The sequence below is a fragment of the Pygocentrus nattereri genome, chromosome 12 (assembly GCF_015220715.1).
Source record: "Pygocentrus nattereri isolate fPygNat1 chromosome 12, fPygNat1.pri, whole genome shotgun sequence".
NCBI lineage: Eukaryota > Metazoa > Chordata > Actinopteri > Characiformes > Serrasalmidae > Pygocentrus > Pygocentrus nattereri.
In genome coordinates, this window is record NC_051222.1 from 41012769 (window position 1) to 41019392 (window position 6624).

Here is a 6624-nt window from a genome sequence, read left to right on the forward strand (position 1 = left end):
CAGTGGTGACACTGGTGTTGGTGTTGTCCACATTGCCAGTTGTGATATTAACAATGGCAGTCCTCCCAGAAGCAATGGTGATGGTGGTATTTACACTTGCAGTGGTAGTGACATTGGTGTTGAGGTACGCAGTGGTGGCACTGAAGGTGGTGTTCTCAACATCACCAATTCTGGAGTTCATAGTGGCAGTGTTGCCACTACCAAGGGACACAGTGGTGTTTACAATTGCAGTGGGACTGACAGTGGTGATCTGACTTGCAGTGGTGGAAATAGTGGTGGTGTTGTCAACATTGCCAGTTGCAGTCATAAGAGTGGGACTGCTGCCACTAGCAATATTGAATGTGGTGTTGAAACTGACAGTGGGACTCACACTGGAGTTGAGGCTTGCATTGGGGGCACTGATAGTGGTGTTACCATTGCCAGTCATGGAGTTACCCGTGGCACTGTTGACACCAGCAAGGGTGATGGTGGTGTTGGCATTGGCAGCTGGAGTGACAGTGGTGTTGAGGCTTCCAGTGGCCGCACTGATAGTGCTTTTGTCGACATTGCTGGTTGTAGTGTTAAGAGTGGCAGCTAGGGTACTGTCATAGAAATTGTGGTCAAAAAAGTGAAAATCAATATAAAATCCCATTCAATATTATTCAGTTTCATTTTATATTTTAAGAAATTTAAAACAATAAAGATCACACACCTGGAGTCTGGACTGCATGTCGCTGTTCCTGAGGTGGTTATAAATATTTTTTAAGTATTACAAATGCATGTCATTGTTTGTGATGTAAGCTGTTTTGCAGTAATATAGAAAATACCACTGTTGGTCAAACTTCATAAAAAATGAGCAGGATATGCTAACATTTACTCTACAAAATTAGCTAAAATATATGTTTAAACAGTTGTTATAAATGGTATGCCTATTAATTTCTTGTCGTCTGTATCCAAACTTATTTCATGAGGCCTCTTTCATTTTAGCTGTGATCTGTAGGAATTGGCCTGTCTTCGTGATTCTATTCCTATGGTGAGAAATCACAGCCTTGGACCACAACCAGGATCAAAGCTTGTCTGACATAGCAACAGTAATCAAGAGGAAAGGGACTCAACAAAGGGTGAATTCTCACATCAGAAGCATGATCTCTACAGAGGACAGTAGGTGGAAAAGCCCCCTACGAGCAATGACCTCTTTACTGTAAAACTAAACCGTATCTGTGCAGGATGATGGGGAATAAGCCGGCAAACAACTAAACCACAAGATCAGTTTATTCTGTTTTTATACCACAGATACACAGAAACATGCCCTTCTACCTGGGATAAAAAGTCCCTCTGGTGCCTCTTTAATCATTGTTCTCTGCTTTGTAGAACGTAGCTGACAATATAATGGAATTTATATTTCGAACATTTTTGCTAAATATATATTAAAGTCCACACCCATTATAAAATCTTCATTAACCCAACATGAAGGGATCATAACAGCAGTATTAGCAGCTTTATTAAATGTTTAACTACTCTTACCATTAGATTGAGTTGAACTGCACTGAAAGAAAGTACAACAAAAAACATAAGTCTTGTACAGTTTGCCTTTGTTTATTTAGATATTTAGTTATACTTATTAAGTAGATGAACATATAATAAAAGCATTTTTACGTAAAGATAGACAGACATTTAAACAGATGGTTTTACCTGTGCACTGACCAGAACTGACCAGCATCCTAGGCATAAAAAAGTGCATTAGTATTCGTGATAATTCAGTGTGTCTGTACATTCTTATTTTTACATGTTGACTCAGACCACCCAGGACAGCTTTGCTGCATTTGTCCTTGTTTGATGAAGTGGAAATGTTGGCTGATGTATCTCACCTATCCAGAGAGCTAAAAGGATGAGTGCTCTGCTGCTGAAGCTGTTTGCTCTCATTTTGGTTTAAATACGGTCAACAGCTCATTGTTCACTAATCCTAAAGGAAACAGGAGAGAAGATGTAAATATAAGGAAGCCTGCTATGTTTCCCCCCATTCCCAGAACCCCACTCCCGATCACTTGACTCTCCAACGTTCTGCCTCACCTGACTACTGATCGCTCGCACCTCTTCTTTGTTGTGTGTGTGTTAATTAGTAGATAAACTTTAGCTTTAGCTTAGATCAGTGCCAAGTATTACCTTTGTTATCAGAGCCTTCCAGTTCATCTGTTTGCCATTTTGAGCATGAACCTTGCTTTGTTTTCTTCAACCTTGTCTTTTTGCCTTGCCCTCTCAGTGGTGTTGTGAGTTCTGGTTTGACCCTGTTTCTGTTTGTGGACATTGCCTTTTGGACTCCACTTGCATTTCCTGTTTTGATGCATTGGTTTTTGACTTTTGACTGGCTGACCTTGATTATGGACTCTCCCTTTGTTAATAAACCCTTTTTAGCTAAGCGTGATCTGCAAGCATCTGAATTCTGTCTGAGCCTGAAAAAGCCCTTTCAGTTCTGTCTTATTTAGCACAAAAAACAAAACCCTATGTGACACCCTTAATGTGTCATCACATTTAAGTAATTATTTATTTCACATATATTTTATACATATGTTCTTTTGGGTTTTTTTGTATGGGTTGTTGTACTATAATGTGATGCCTCCAGTCCTGTAGAGGGAGCTGTGCCGGGGGCGGGCGCTAGACTTTGGCTTAGGTGGGCAACAGGAGAATGTTCTCAGATGAATATGAGAGCTCAAGCTGAACGGACTGTCTCATCGTGTCTTCTGTGTCCTGTTGTCCAGGTGGGGAAATATGTGGAAATTTGCAGGTATAAATGTTCACAAAGCACTATAGTTAAGGGTTGATGAGTGTGTTATTGAAGGTTGAGCTGTGTGTAATATGAGCCGCTATGGCCTGGTGCATTGGCAGACGTTCTGCGCCGCTAGCATTAGCTACCGCGGCCCGCTAACCTCGCGCCTGGCCGACGCTATTGGGTGCTATTAGCCTTCCGTTAGCATTAGCTACCGCGGCCCGCTAACCTCGCGTCTGGCCGACGCTATTGGGTGCTATTAGCCTTCCGTTAGCATTAGCTACCGCGGCCCGCTAACCTCGCGTCTGGCTGACGTTATTGTGTACGATTTCTCGCTCTGGCGCTCCCTAACTGGGCTCTGTAACTGCGTGTCTCCCTGTCGCTATCCCTTGTGTGCTCTCGCTAGCGTTAGCCACCGTGGCCTGTTAGCCAACACTATTGTGAGTTATTAGTCTCTCACTAGTAACTTTATACTTGGCTGGCACCATTACTCACATGTAATAAGCAGCATTAATCATTTTGGCCTTATAAACACCTTTAATCTATTGGTTGTAAATAAGTAGGCAAGATAAGTAAATATATGTGAATATAAAACCATAGTAGGTCGCTGTGAGGGAAGTTGGGGGGTTCTAAAACATTTTGTTTTATTTGTATTTCCTATTAAAGAGCCTGTTTGGCCTCATTTAAGTGAAGCTAGAGCCTCTCCCAACCACTGGAATGTGTTTACCAACTGTAGCTTATATAGCTTGTAACAGCTCTGGGGTTTTTCTACTTATTGTTCTTGTTCACATTCAGTTTTATTCAGGTTTCATACTTTGGTCAATTGTAAATACACTCTATTCAGATAAAGTATATGAAGCTCAACTTAACAATGAGATTAAAGCACTAAGAGAAAGTCAGTGTACTCAGTAGGAGTTAAAGCTATTTTTGGTGAAGCTGCAACAGTGTAATGAAGTAAATTTACTAGAGAAAGTAGTAACAGCTCAGCTTCATTCTCATCTATTAAACAATAATTTCTATGAAAAATTTCAATCTGGTTTCCGTTCTTCTCATAGTACAGAAACAGCACTTGTTAGAGTCACTAACGATCTCCTCTCTGCAGCCGATTCTGGACTTCTCTCTATTCTAATCCTTCTGGATCTAAGCGCTGCCTTTGACACTGTCTGCCATTCCACTCTTCTTCATAGATTGTCTTCCATTGGGATAACTCATACACCACTAAATTGGTTTAAATCATATCTTTCAAACCGTACTCAGTTTATCCAGCTCAAAACTTTCACTTCTCAACCGTCTCCTGTTATTACTGGTGTTCCTCGGGGCTCTGTCTGTGGACCCCTTCTTTTCATAGTCTATCTTCTCCCCCTAGGTAAAATCTTTTGCAAATATATCAACTTCCACTGTTATGCGAATGAAACCCAGCTCTACCTTTCCAGCATGCCCACTTCCACTTTCCCCCTGCCCTCCCTTAATGACTGTCTATCTGAAATTGAAACCTGGCTTTCTCACAACTTCCTCAAATTAAATGGTGATAAAACAGAGCTGCTATTGTGGGCACCAAATTAAACCTCTCCAAAACAAATAACTTTTCTCTTACTATTGATAATTGTTCTGTCTCTCCCTCAGTTCAGGTAAAGAGTTTGGGTGTCATCCTTGACAGTACCCTGTCATTTCAATCCCACATTAATAACATCACTCGATCTGCTTACTTTCACCTCAGAAATATTAATCGCTTGCGACCCTCTCTTTCCTCTGACACTGCACTGGCTCCCGGTTACTCAACGCATACAATACAAAATATTACTCCTTACTTTCAAAGCAATTCATAACCTCGCCCCTCCGTATATTTCTGACCTTATTAATCTCACCTCACATTCACGATCACTGAGATCATCTGCCTCTATCCACCTGTCTGTACCCACTATACGCCTTAGCACCATGGGAGGTAGGGCTTTAAGTACCTCTGCCCCCAGGCTATGGAATGCTCTACCTCCTGACTTAAGGAACTCTGACTCTATTTTACATTTCAAGTCGGGTCTCAAAACATATCTCTTGAGATCTGCATATAACTCCTAACTCCAATCACTCTGTTTTATTAATTTTATCCATTTTTATTTTATTTTCATTTATTTTATTTTATACTTTGAGTGGTATCTCTTGGTTTTTACTGTGTTTTTTTACTGTGTTTTATTGTTTTACTGTTTATTTACTTTTATTATTGTCTCATTTTATGTAAGGTGTAACATGTGTATGAGTATTGGAGTATATATATGTGCATGTATAGATGTATAAATATAGAGTAATATTTTTATATACATATATACATTTTTATATATATTTTTGGATACAGTGTTAGAGCCCAAGTATATTGATGAGTTGTAGACCCAAGTGTTTACTGCGATGTGCAGTTTTGTTATTTGAGAAGTTGAAATTATCTTCTTTGTGAATGTATATGAAGTGCAAGTAATATGCAATGTTGCTGTGAAACTGCGATAAGAAGAGAAGTACAAGACCAAAGATTGTTGAAAAGTTTTGTATGTTGGTGAATAAAAAGAAATAGATGAATCTGAGAGCTCAAGCGGAACACACTGTCTCATCATGTCTTCTGTGTCCTGTTATCCAGATTTTATCTAGGCCCTGCTAACCCCAGGGTCGCATAACTTATGTCCCATCCCGCACACCACGGGGGTGTAACACCTACATAAAAAGGTACAAAAAACAGCCCTTCTGGCAAATCTCACATTAATGTGTTTGTCAGATGTAATACACGTCCTCGCCATCAGCATCACCCATACTGACATTCTCCCTCGTTGTACCCTGACCCCTCACCTGCAGCTCATTTCACCTGCCTATTTAAGGACCTGCAGTACACTGACTCAGCGTGAGGTATTGACAGTTTACCTGTGTGCCGAGCCTCGTCTCCGCATTGTTGTTTTTTTTTTGGATTGCCTTGACCCTTTCCTGTACTTTTGACTCTGCTTCTGGATCTCCCTTCGGTGCTTTTGCTGGTTTTGGATTTTTCTAGTGTTTTGATCTTTGGATTGTTTTTGCCTCTGACTCTGGTGTTTTGGATTAAACAGGATTATGGATTCTAATCAGTCTGGAGAGTCTTCCTCACAGAGTCATCTAAACTGTACAGAATGAAGAAATAAATTAAAATGAAATTGAAGACTTGGTCAATTTATATTTAATAGATTCTATTTCATTTGAATAATTTTAGCAACATGCTGGGTTGGTTTCCCCAGCAGGGATCAAGCCTAGTCCTGGACCACACAGCATTCAGAGATTCTATATTGAAAAGAAATATTACTGAGGACTAGATTTAGTCCCTGTCAGGGAAAGACCATAAAACTAGAAACGTAAATCTAAAGAATCAAACCTGGACTCTAAAAATTCACCAATGACAATGGAATGTAGTTCAGGCATGTTAAAGTGGGTTCCTTCTGGGCCAAAACTCTGGATTCCACTCAAGACTACATTAATTCACTGATGTATTCAATCGGGCTAATCCAGTTAATGTCTAGAATCTGTTTGGCATTTCAGTGTAATTTAGTTAGACTGTCTTGGATTTTGCCATCATGTTACCCAAAATGAATATCTAGTACATTGGAGCTTGTTTGTTACAATTGCCTGGTTAAAATGTAGAACTTAAGGGATTGTAAAGAAAAGCACAACAAAGTAACACATATCTGCAGTAGCTTACTAGCATTAACTATAGCATTTTTTACAGTGTAATAACATATTGCCTTCATTACTGGACAGACTGTTGTCAGTTCATTTACTCTTGTTCTTTTAACATAATTTGGAGCCATGCATTCCCTGCAGCATGGTTCAATGACCATTAATTCCTGCTAAACAATGGTCAGAGTTACTGAGAAAATAGT

The 6624-nt window shown here is 39.9% G+C and overlaps 1 long non-coding RNA gene across 1 annotated transcript; it reads right to left on the reverse strand.

The window, feature by feature from the left end:
- Positions 1 to 527: 527 nt before the first annotated feature.
- LOC108415125 lies at positions 528 to 1914 on the reverse strand. The gene is made up of 5 exons (XR_005131163.1): positions 1848 to 1914; positions 1672 to 1700; positions 1504 to 1525; positions 692 to 719; positions 528 to 581 (listed from the first exon to the last, which is right to left on the reverse strand). It is a non-coding gene; the product is annotated as an uncharacterized LOC108415125 (long non-coding RNA).
- Between the last annotated feature and the right edge of the window lie 4710 nt (positions 1915 to 6624).